Source organism: Ceratotherium simum, chromosome 17, assembly GCF_057802395.1.
Source record: "Ceratotherium simum simum isolate JZ-2026a chromosome 17, ASM5780239v1, whole genome shotgun sequence".
NCBI lineage: Eukaryota > Metazoa > Chordata > Mammalia > Perissodactyla > Rhinocerotidae > Ceratotherium > Ceratotherium simum.
The window spans coordinates 28,747,298-28,758,833 of record NC_141916.1 but is presented as its reverse complement, the minus strand read 5'-3'; the positions used below and the strand labels follow the sequence as shown (position 1 = coordinate 28,758,833).

The 11,536-nt window shown below is 35.0% G+C and overlaps 1 pseudogene; it reads right to left on the bottom strand.

Annotated features, from left to right (window-relative positions):
• Positions 1-1,345: 1,345 nt before the first annotated feature.
• LOC147914762 (sucrase-isomaltase, intestinal-like) overlaps positions 1,346-11,536 on the bottom strand; it is a 102,919-nt pseudogene continuing 92,728 nt past the window's right edge.

The following is an 11,536-nucleotide window of genomic DNA, read 5'->3' as shown; positions in this document are numbered from 1 at the left end:
TTCATCAATTTCTCTTCTTCTCCCTCCAAGCTTCTTCCCTCTGCTCATATTTCCAACATCTCTTTTCCTATCCTCATTCTCAGCTGATGGCATTGCTTCTTATTTCATCGAGAAAACAGAAGCCATTATAAAAGAACTTCCACATGTTTTCACCACCAACTCCATAAATCAGCCTATATCTCCACCAACACACATGCTGTCCTCCATCCTACTGGAATGAATGAACTCTCTGTGCTCCTATCTAATGCCAAATCCTCCACTTGTGCATTAGATTCCATCTACTCACTCTTATTTAAGGTCTTAGCTCTTGAAGCTTTTCCCTCTCTTGTCTCTGTTATCAATTTTTATCTATCATATCAGTTTTCTTATCAATCATGCTGGAAAAGCTTACATCTTAAAAAAAAAACTAAAACAAAAACCTGTACCCATGTTTCCTCCAACTACTGCCTGATTTCTGCTGCCCCTTACAACTAAGCTCCTTTAAAGATTCGTCTATACTCACTTTTCTTTCACATTCTCTCTTGGACCTACTCCAGTCCACCTGATCCCCTCTTGTCATGTTCACCAACAACATCTACCTTGGCCAACCCAATGATCACTTCTCAGTGCCTATTTACTTGACCTATCCAGAGCTTTTAACCATAGGTCTTTTCCTTCCTTCATGAAAGTCATAAAAGACTTTCTTCATCCTCCTACTCCATACCCTAGTCACCAGTGAATAATTAACTTGATGCAGTAAATGATTATTCCATTGCTTTGAAAAATTGAATAAACAGTTTCTTGAAATACCTGACTCCCACTAGGAAATTTGTGTTCAGAGATTTCTTCAAGTCACAAAAACCAAAAATTGTATTTTATTATTTTACTCCTAAGAAAAAATTCGGGTAATCTAAAATGGAAATCACATATATGTTCCCAAGTTAAAAAATAAAGCAAAACTTTTTCTGCTGAAAAGTTAGGATTTACAAAAAGTTACCTTTTGCTAGAAACCCAGTTTTATTGGGTTCACAAGCCTTCTACTCAACTAGAAACTTTTCAATGAATTTTTCAAAGACTTGCTTTGAGGACCAGGAAACAAAATCTTACTTGTCAGCTCATCGTTTCAACATATATCGTCCTTAGTGGAAGAAGTTTTATCTAGCATTTTTGTCCAACTTTTGTAAGGGACACTTTCAGAGAATTTGCGTAATGCACACAGACAACACACAAGATTGAAATGTTTTAATTCTATCACTATTCAAATTAAGCTACAAATTTCATATTATTCAAGTAATTTTTAATTGTAAATAACTGTTGTAGATAACTTTTCACTATTGTTGTTTTGGTTGTTATTTTTTAAATATTTTCAACACTCAAATAAAATGGTCAGCTCCTGGAAAAGGTGTACTGATATACCTAAAGTAATTCTCTGTAACAGATGTGAGAGGACATATATTAGCAAAAGTAAATCAATGCAAAGAAATTTAGTTATAATTGAAGTCATCGGAATTAATTTATGATGCTGTAAAGATAATCAAATGATATCAAATGTTAAGGGATAACTTTTACATATTTATGTGTAACAACTATATTATATATAATATATATATATAAATTGGAGTAAATTACAGTCATTAAGTGATTCACAGACTCTAACAATGTAAGTCTATGGAATTTCTCAATTAAATAACTTATTTTATTCAAAAGTGATCTTTGTATCCTACAGAACTTTATCAAGTTCTTCTGGGTTTCTTTTCCTCTTATACAAGATCAGCCACACACATACTACATAAAACCAAAATTTGTGAAACTAACTTCTCAAAGGAGGTGTTTTTGTTTTATTAACTAAACAATCACTTTTAGTTTATCAGCACGTAGAAAAGAGAAAGAGGATAGAGGAAAAAGAAGGGCAGCTCAGGTTTCCTGCCACTTATTACTAACAGTAAGATCATCCTAAGACATTGTTTCTTCCTCTCTAAAATCTGAATGATAATATTAGCCATACAGATCTATTCCCAGGAGTATGGTGAGAGTCAAAGTTATTTAATGTCACTAAAAGTGCTGTGTAAATTATAAAACTTCAAGTAAAGAATTACTATTATGATTAAGATATCAAACAACTTACTCATCAAAATGCCCCAGAGAGAAAATCCATTCAATTAGAGAGGGGTAAGTTTTGAATGGATTATTATTCAAATGACCTTGTATCAATTGTTTCTTAATTTAAAAAAAGGAAATGAAAATTCAGTATCTTGAGCTCTGTGTCACTGCTCTGTATTAGTATTAGTATTAGTTTTTAGTACCACTTGGGTTGTATTGTGTGATAAGGTATTAGAAACGCAATGAGGGTTTCAGGGCTCGGAATTCTCTAGATCCCTCCTCTTATTATAGGACTTTGGTGTCTATTCTACCTGCTATTAAATTCTTCAGGAGTGGGGACCAGGTCTTGTATCTATAAACGTGTATTTATTATAGCAAAGACACACTTTCAAGCTCTTAGTAGGTTCACAATAAATAACTGTTTAATTTCCAGATGGAACAGAGTAGAAGGAAAAAGACCTGTGAAATATCAGGAGTTTCAAGGGCAAGACTCAGTTCTGTCAATTACTAAAGTACATGACCACGATAGGTAACTTCACCTCCCTGGATGCTCAGTTTTCTCATCCATTAGGTGAAGGAAATGGAATAGAGTCCCTCCAGAACCTTCCACTTCCAATTTTCTATAAACTTCTATTCTCATTTATTTTAGCCACCCACTTACCGTTTCTTTATGTTACATTTGCCAAGGAACACACCAGCCTTGCATGATACCATCTGTGACGTTTAATCTAACAAAGTTCTTAGCCTTGAATTGGGTACACTTTTATCTGGAAATGTAACTCTATGCTAATTGTTCTTCCTTGAGCTTCAGAAACATGCAAGCTGTTATTTTAGAAATGTGATCTGTGGTTTTGCAAGGAAGCAACATTCAGGGAAAAATCAATTATTAGCGCTTGAGATTTAATAAAGGAAATTTTACCTTTAAGTCAATAGTGTTTAAACCTTACCCTATTGGCATTATAATGTATCCTGTTGCTTGGGATGATTTCTACATTCATAAAAATAACGTTTGGTTTTGAAGTGAAACCAAGAATCTAAATAGTGCCGTATGTCAGAGTAGCAACTCCACGGTGGCCATTTTTAATCATAATTGCTTTCAGAACTCTCTGTTGTTGTGGAGGAGAGAAAACAGTTTTAAATAAATGATGGCAATGCACAGAAGTATACGGTGCAATGTGGTTTGTAGAATTGCCAATACTTTGAAATACTTCTTATTTTTAAAATCCTTTGGAACATATTTTTCTTCATAAAAATGAAATATTATGTCACAGCAAACACTGAATGTTTAAATTTACAGTACTGAATTTGTATTCAAAATAGAAGTATTCTTCTCTTTCAATAGAATCTGTAAAATAAGCATTAACATTAGAAAATAAAGGCCAATTTTATCTTTTACTATTTTTTTAATTTAAATTCTGATCAACTAAGCTCCAAGTCCATAAGGTCTTGGCCTAATCCTTTAACTTAGAATCCTCTAAATTACCAAGAAATTGCTAGGGAAAAAATAGTTGAATAATCACTGGCCTCAAACTTACATTTTTCATGATGTTCTTTGGAAAATAAAAAATAGTTAACCTAGTAAAGTAGGCCTCATCATCTTACTATGTCTCCCACTTTTTCCCTCATTTTCCATCCTTATTTTATATGGAAAAATAGATAGGAAGGAGCTTTGTTTTAGACATATTTTCAACACCTTAATTTATTAAGGAGGAATACAGCATAACAACTTTGTAGACAACCTTCTCTCACAACTCTCTCTATTGTGCATATACACAAATACATAATCACAGAAGGACATATCCATCTTTCTTTCTCTCTGGTTACCAATATTTTTTTGATTTCAATCCCTGTTCTCAAAAATTCAAAAACAATTACTTTCAAGTGTTAGAGATTTAATCAGTGCCTCCTGAGTTAATTCACTGAAAAAAAAAAAAGAAAAATGAAAACTTAAAAATGACACAAAAGAATGCTGGTTATCATGAAAAAAAAATAGGCAACGGCAGCTTCTGTACCTTCTCTTAATTTCTACCACAGAAGTAACCAGCTGTATTGTCCATATGTAAGATTAGGAGTGTATCTTCCTATTTAGCGTCACATTCTCTTTTTAACATTCTCTTTTTCTACCTTTTGAAAATAATTCTCCTTCTTCCCTGTCTTTCTTGCTTATGAGAGAGGGGCAGGAAAGAAAGATGGACATGAACTCAACAAATATGGGGACAGAAGAAATGTTCTTAGCAGTATCTCACAGGCATTAGTGTCTCTGTGGTATAGTGCCCATTTCCTTGAAAACCAATTTCTGATTTTTAAAATGTGGCTGCTTTGAACATGTTTATTACCGTATATAATAAGTATTTACCTTCTTAACATAGAAGTCATTTCTATTGTTTTAAAGAAAGCCTTTCCTATAGTTTGCTGATCTATGAGATTAGACTGAAGGAGAAAGTGGGGATAATAAGAGATAAATAAACAAACAAAACCATTGATATTGTGCCTTAGCTAGCTAAGTCTTGTCCTGTTTTCTCAATTTAAGCGATATCTCTTCCTCTACTATATATCATTCTTCAAATGATGGTCCATGTCTCCTCACCACAGAATCTCAGCAGTTCTTCCTTCCTCTAGCCTAACAGCTATGCCATCAGAGCCAAGTTCTCACAAATTTCCACTGAAATTTTGATTCCTTAAGACTAGAATTTCCATTCCTTCCAAAGTGAGAATAAATTAATGAGAAAAATTTTATTTTAGCATACCAATAAGATCAACGCTCTTTCCTCTCAGGTAACCATAGCGCATTTTGTTAGCACCTTCCTGGAGATAATGGTCTCACCTGTGTTGCTTAACCTAGAGGATTGGCCAGATATAAGGAAAATTTCAGGTTCCTGGACAATAATGTTGGGGAAAGCAGAATCTTGCCATGGTGTCCATTATATCATACTTACTTTGTTGGTCTAGGTCTCCAATCTTTAAGTAAAGTCATGTTGAAATCCAGAACATTTCAACTGTTGTACATGTTGGTCTACTTACCAATAGAGTCAACATCATTTCAGAAAAAGGAGCCAGACACTTCTCCTTGTTCATCTAGAGCAATTATGAAGCCAAAAGGATTCAGACGGCTGTAGAAAAAGAGTAAAAATTGCATTTTCACAGTTGGAAGGCCCTAACTCCAACCATATCTTAGAACTAGTATCTAGAAAAATGTTGAGTCCTTTCTTAAACATCTTTACCAAATGTCCATTTAGTTTATCCTGGAATATCTCCAGTGATAGGAAACTGAAAACATCCTTAAGCAACCTATTTCTGCTCTGAACAGCTCAATCTGAAAAAAAAAAGTGATCGCTATAGCACAGACAACTCAGATGCCTTCCACTGGAAAAAAAGGTAAAGGTTTTTATAATTCGTAAAGTGATAAAATAATTATTATACCATGCTAATTGAAGATGCACCCTCAGTCTCTTTGGCTCATCTACAACAAAGAGAAACTTACAACAAAATTATCAAAGTCATTGGATCTGGGAACCTGGGAGCTGATTTTAAAGTATGACCAATGGGACCCCAGAGAAATGAAGCTTGAATAGTAATTTGAAGAGTCTGCTCTGCTGGGAGCTGTATTAATATCTCAGGAGCAAAGATGCCAGAATCCATGTGCCCCATTTTTGTGATGCCACAATGGAGACAAGACTCAAGGTTTTAATTCTAACCACTCAGCAAGAGAAAATTGCATAATGAAAAAGAATTTCACAATGCAAGTGATAAAACGGGCTTACTTTTGGAGTTGAGTTACAGTGAGAATTTCATAAGGGAAATGTTTTGGTTTCATATAAAATACACTTATTTCATTAAATTTTTTTATTGAAATGAAAAGTTAGGCTTGAGTCCCTCTCTTTTTTCTTGGCAATGAATAATATACTCATTTAAAAGTCAAATGGATCTATTATTCAAGTTAGTGCTTGGAAACTATGGATCTAGTAGTAGTATCTGGTTTGAGAGGTTCTAGGGGACTTTTTAATATTTCAAAAATATCTAGCCAAAACTTCTCTCTAATAATGTGATATATTTTTAGCTGATTTTGTTTTCAATTAATGCTGATTAGAAGTTCTGATTTGCTATTATGAATCTTTGATATAAAATAGAAATATTAACTAATTATTACTGCTTAAAAATCTGCTTGTTTGCTAGACAAAATCTTTGATTACATGATAATCTATGGAGGAATAATGACTAATTAAATATAACCTAAATAGATAAAAGCTTGAGGACCCTGGCCTAGGCTTCACATAAAACCTAGGAGAGAATTTATGAATCAGAAATCACTAGATGCCTTAAAAATAATCATAGGAAGGTATTGAAGGCAAGATAGCTTGGAACTGGATCAAAAATGTTCAAGCATAATATCGCCTACTAATCTCTGTTACTCCATTTTTCTTCCCTTCCTTTTCTTCTCTTCCTTTCCTCTCTCCCTCTCTCTCATATACAGGCATGCACACACTGACTCACACATACACAGGGACAAACGCACACGTAGACCAATAATTTCACTACTAATTGAGCCACTCTCCTGGCCGCCTACTCACGAACAGCCTTCCTCAGACACTCCCCAAGCAGGAAGTTCCACCACAACAGGAAAGTCAAACCCTAGCTCAGTCTTGTGACAGGATGTGCCTGTTACCTCAGCACTGTTGTTCTGGCTGCAAACTGTGTTGGCAGAATATATCCTCCACAAATGAAAGGAGGAATTACGTCCAGAGGAGCAGAAACTTCAACAAGCATCTTCTGCAAAGAAGGTGGTGCTTGACTCCCCTAGCACAGAACAAGCCAGAGGTAACCACTCCAATTACGTAACTGGTAACAAGTAATACATTTCAGGAGACACAGAAAGTTGAAATTCAAACTTCTGTTTAAATTCAACAAAACATCCATGGAATTTACTAACAGGAAGGGTGACAAATATCTGATTAAGCGTTGAAAAAAGAAAAACCTTACGTAAACTCTGATATGTAAAACACATAAAAGCAGCATTCATTAGTATATACTTATCTCAGAAGTTCAACATTATAACCACATTTATTTACTAAAAAGTCCAACAAGAATTCAAGTTAACATGATGTTAGGCTCCAAAGTGTTAAAATTTGATATAATAACATTTTTGTGTGAGCATTTTTATTATACTCTTCTTAAAATTTCGATTTTATTAAGAAATAAATTAATGCAAATATTTATGGAAATTTATGAAGCATCTCTACAGAATATAGTTTGAAAATCATTGGTTTAATTATTTAAGATATTATAATAATCTGACCACGAGAATGGAGAATTTTTAATACCACTTCCTTCAGTCACAGCTAACTAATAATTTAAAAACAGATCACATATCCTTTCTTCCAATTTGGAATTAGTCCTATGTTTATATTCAAAACTTATACCCATAAAGAATTCTTGAAGACTGGGTAAGATTGGCCAATGCTCATCAAAACATACTAAAAGAATGGAAGAAGTGAACTCAGCTAAAATAGCTGCTCTGTAGTAGAGATGTCACATTGCTTCCCCTCATTCCGCTCCGCTGTTCCTCATGGTTGAGATCAAAGCCCCCACTGTCTAGGAGATTAGGTGTAGCTGGGTGGAAAAGATAAGTTAGATCAATGGTGTTATATTTCTTGGGAAATTGAACTATAAAAAATGGAAAGAGCCTGCCACTTATCACAGAAGCACAAAGGATATATCAAAATATGTCTCTTGCTCAGGCCAAAGGGTCCATTAGAAGCTGAGGCCGTTTGGAAGCCAGTTGTTAATAAAATAAAAATGGTCCCGTGGAGTGCTGAGCCCCGGTAATGGCACAACACTGGGTTGAAATTCCACACTTTTGCAATTGAAGCCTGAATTTCACCAAAATCCAGTGCTATTACAGTTACTGTTCTTAGATTTCTATGAGCTTTCCTTTGTCACTTCATGTGTATCCCTATAAAAAACTCGATACTTGAGGGGTCCGCTGGGTGGCGCAAGCAGTTTAGTGTGTGTGCTCTGCTGCGGCAGCCCGGGGTTCGCCGGTTCGGATCCTGGGCGCACACCGACGCACTGCTTGCCAAGCCATGCTGTGGCGGCGTCCCATATAAAGTGGAAGAAGATAGGCAGGGATGTTAGCCCACAGCCAGTCTTCCTCAGCAAAAGGAGGAGGATTGGCAGATGTTAGCTCAGGGCCAATCTTCCTCACCAAAAAAAACAAAAAAAAAAAACTCAGTATTTGAGGTAGCTTGAATGGTTTTCTGTTTCTTGCAAGAAAAAGTACCTGATTCATGGATTATCATCTCTATTTTACTCTGCTATAAAGAAACATCACTGTAGAGAGTCATTTACTTTTAAGAATTTAAATGTTTGCATAAAATAAATGTCTACTCTGGGGGCCGGCCCGGTGGCACAAGCGGTTAAGTGTGCGCGCACTGACACACCACTTGTCAAGGCATGCTGTGGCGGCGTCCCATATAAAGTGGAGGAAGATGGGCCTGGATGTTAGCCCACAGCCAGTCTTCCTCAGCAAAAAGAAGAGGATTTGCAGATGTTAGCTCAGGGCTGATCTTCCTCACAAAATAAATAAATAAACAAATAAATGTCTACTCTGCTTCTCAAAATAAAAATTCATCCCATCTCTCATCTTAAATATTTGCCAATCTAAATGTGGCCCAGTTCCACTATTTTGAGGAGAGTAAGCAATTCTAAATAAAGGGTTTCACAAAGAACCAAGCCAGAATTATATAGTCCAAGGCTCTAGAAGTCATATAAAAACAGTGAAAAAAATATTATATAAATCTCTGAGCTCATGGATTTATATTATTTTTTCTATAAAATGTCTAAAAGACATACTGTATAAAAGTCAAAGCAAGATGCTTCAGGAAAATATCACACACAGATCTTGCCCCTTTTGGAAAAAAGAAAACATTTGACTTTTCAAAACATTTTGTTAAATTAAAATATTCCAGTAAAAATACATTCAGCTGTCTGGATATTGAATCCTATGTTATTTAGCATTAAAACCAAGTGCTAGTCAATTCATACACGATTATGCAGTAGAGCTAGAGAATCTCCATGAAACATGCATGATCTATCAGAAAATATATTTCATGTCTAGATTATGGAATTTTAGTGTGCACTGTTCATAATGATTTCTAAAAAGCCTAATTGGGTTTGCTATATTTCAAAATATTAATGTCTCACTACAATGTAGATGTATTCTATTACTAACTATGCAATTACTTGGTGCAATTTTAGCTCAATGGCAACTGTCATATAGTTATGAAAAAATGCAAAATATGGAACACATCAATTTATTTTAAAACATTTTTTTGAGTTCTTACTAAGCACAGGACACTTGGGTGTGTGTGTATATACATATATATAAAATATATATACATTAACCTGTGGTAAGATCAAGAACAATCCAGAAATATAGAAAACAGTTTCTTTGAAGAATCCCATGAAGGCCCCATTTCAGTTCTTGTGTAGCTGTGATAAGTTCGTCAAAGCTAGAGAAATTCGACGTAATAAACAGGCAGCCTTGAAAGCATTTTTTCTACCTCTGGGAATCCTAATATTTGGTCCTGAAAGTTTGCACAGATTTGTTGGCAAATCATCCTCATGACATCCATTCTACCCCCTCTCTTGCATGTGTGACTTCCCCTCAGTTCTCCCCGATTGCACTCATGTAATCCCCCTCCCCTTGTGACTAAAGTATAGGTAAGACAGCTTTCTGGAGGAAAAGGGAAAATAGATTTGAATCAGAAATTCCATTTTTTTAAGAAAAAGCTAATGAACAACTGATGTTCTCAGAATACGCTTCCTTGTTACTACATTGGCATCAGTAAAATAGGAACTTGATTCGTTTTAATATGGCATGTATTTGGGGGGTCAATGTCTTACTTCTGCAAATTACCTTGAGACTGATTTCAGAATCTCTGAATAGCAGAAACATATATTTTGGTTTTGTTTAGATTTACTTAACGTGAGGTATATTTTATGTAAGGTAAAATAAACATAAAAATGCATTGTTTTCAAAAATAAGAACGAAAATGATGTAAGAAAAATAGGAGAATATGGCAAGCCTGGACTGGCTGTGAGTATCAGATGGCACCAATGTAAATTGCTGTAAATAACCATATCGTGCTGATATAAAATTCTAGTACTTACGTCTTCAAGAATTGGAGCAATGGCGAAAGCTGGCCCCCAGAAGAATGCCCTGTCAATTTCTTGAGCCTGAGGATCTGATGTAAATCTAGATTTTTAGGGTGAAATACTATTGATTTAATCAAATTAACGTCTTTGCCTAAATAAGGAGTCTTACTCAGGTTCATGGTGATCATCACCAAGAAGACCCAAAAGAAAAAAACGGAAAAGTTTAGGGTACCAAGCGGTGTTTAGGAATAAAAATCTAATCATCAAGTGAAGCAATTTGGGTCAGTTGTCTTCCCTGACAGAAAGATAAATGGGCATTAAAGCTAAGGTCGAAACCACGCCAAGCAATCAAATTGTCTAAAGTTTTTGTTCTTGTTCCTTTTCAAGTCCTAAACAGCCTTCAAGGAGCCAGCATCAATCCCACCTCCTTCACAAAGCTGTCCCTATTTCATTTCACGTTCATCTTGCCTTTCTTTGAATTTTTACAGCACTTTATAGCCTATGCCGTGCAATCTGGACATAAATAAAAAATGTTCTATATTATACTCAATTTCTTTCAAATCTGTTAGTTGTGATCTTCCGAGTAGTCTGCGGGCAGGGATCAGGCTTCACCCTTTTTCTATGTTCCACACTATTTAGACAGCAAGACACAGCCTTTGCTTTTTGTTAATTGAAGGTATTTTCTTAACTAAATTCTTCCAACTTGTAAATTATTTCTAATCACAGTCAGAGGGGAAAAAGTGGATTTGCCTAATTTTTTTTATCCCCAAAATAATTTTCTTAGTAGGAGAACCCAGACTTCCAGGATCTATGTGGTAGAAAATTAAGACTAGAGCAATTATTAAATGTTATTTACTCACGCATCAATTCCACTGACAGGAGAATGGTAGAAATGGGAATATAAGTAAGGCGGCAATGAGCATCTAATCTTTAATGCAGAACAAGAAATTGCAGCAAACTCTTTTCCAAATGCCCCAGGGTCTCATTCCTATAAAAGAGAAACATTTCAATAGACTTATTACCTAAAGTGGGAATTTTTAAAGTGTTATATATTTTTTTTCTTTTTGGGGGAGTTAGAGAGAAGCACACCATTTTTTAACATTATTTCTCTCTACTTGAAAGCCTTTCTCAGTGGTAGGTTATCGTAAAGTTGTTTCTCAATTAAACACATCCTATAAAGTTTACATATTATAGTGTGTAGTATATAGTTTGTATGCTCAGCTAACAGCAAACTTTCAAATCATTTCTAGATGAAAGAGCATTGCTATACCTTCTTCTCAAGAGAGGGGTCAAGTTCACAGCC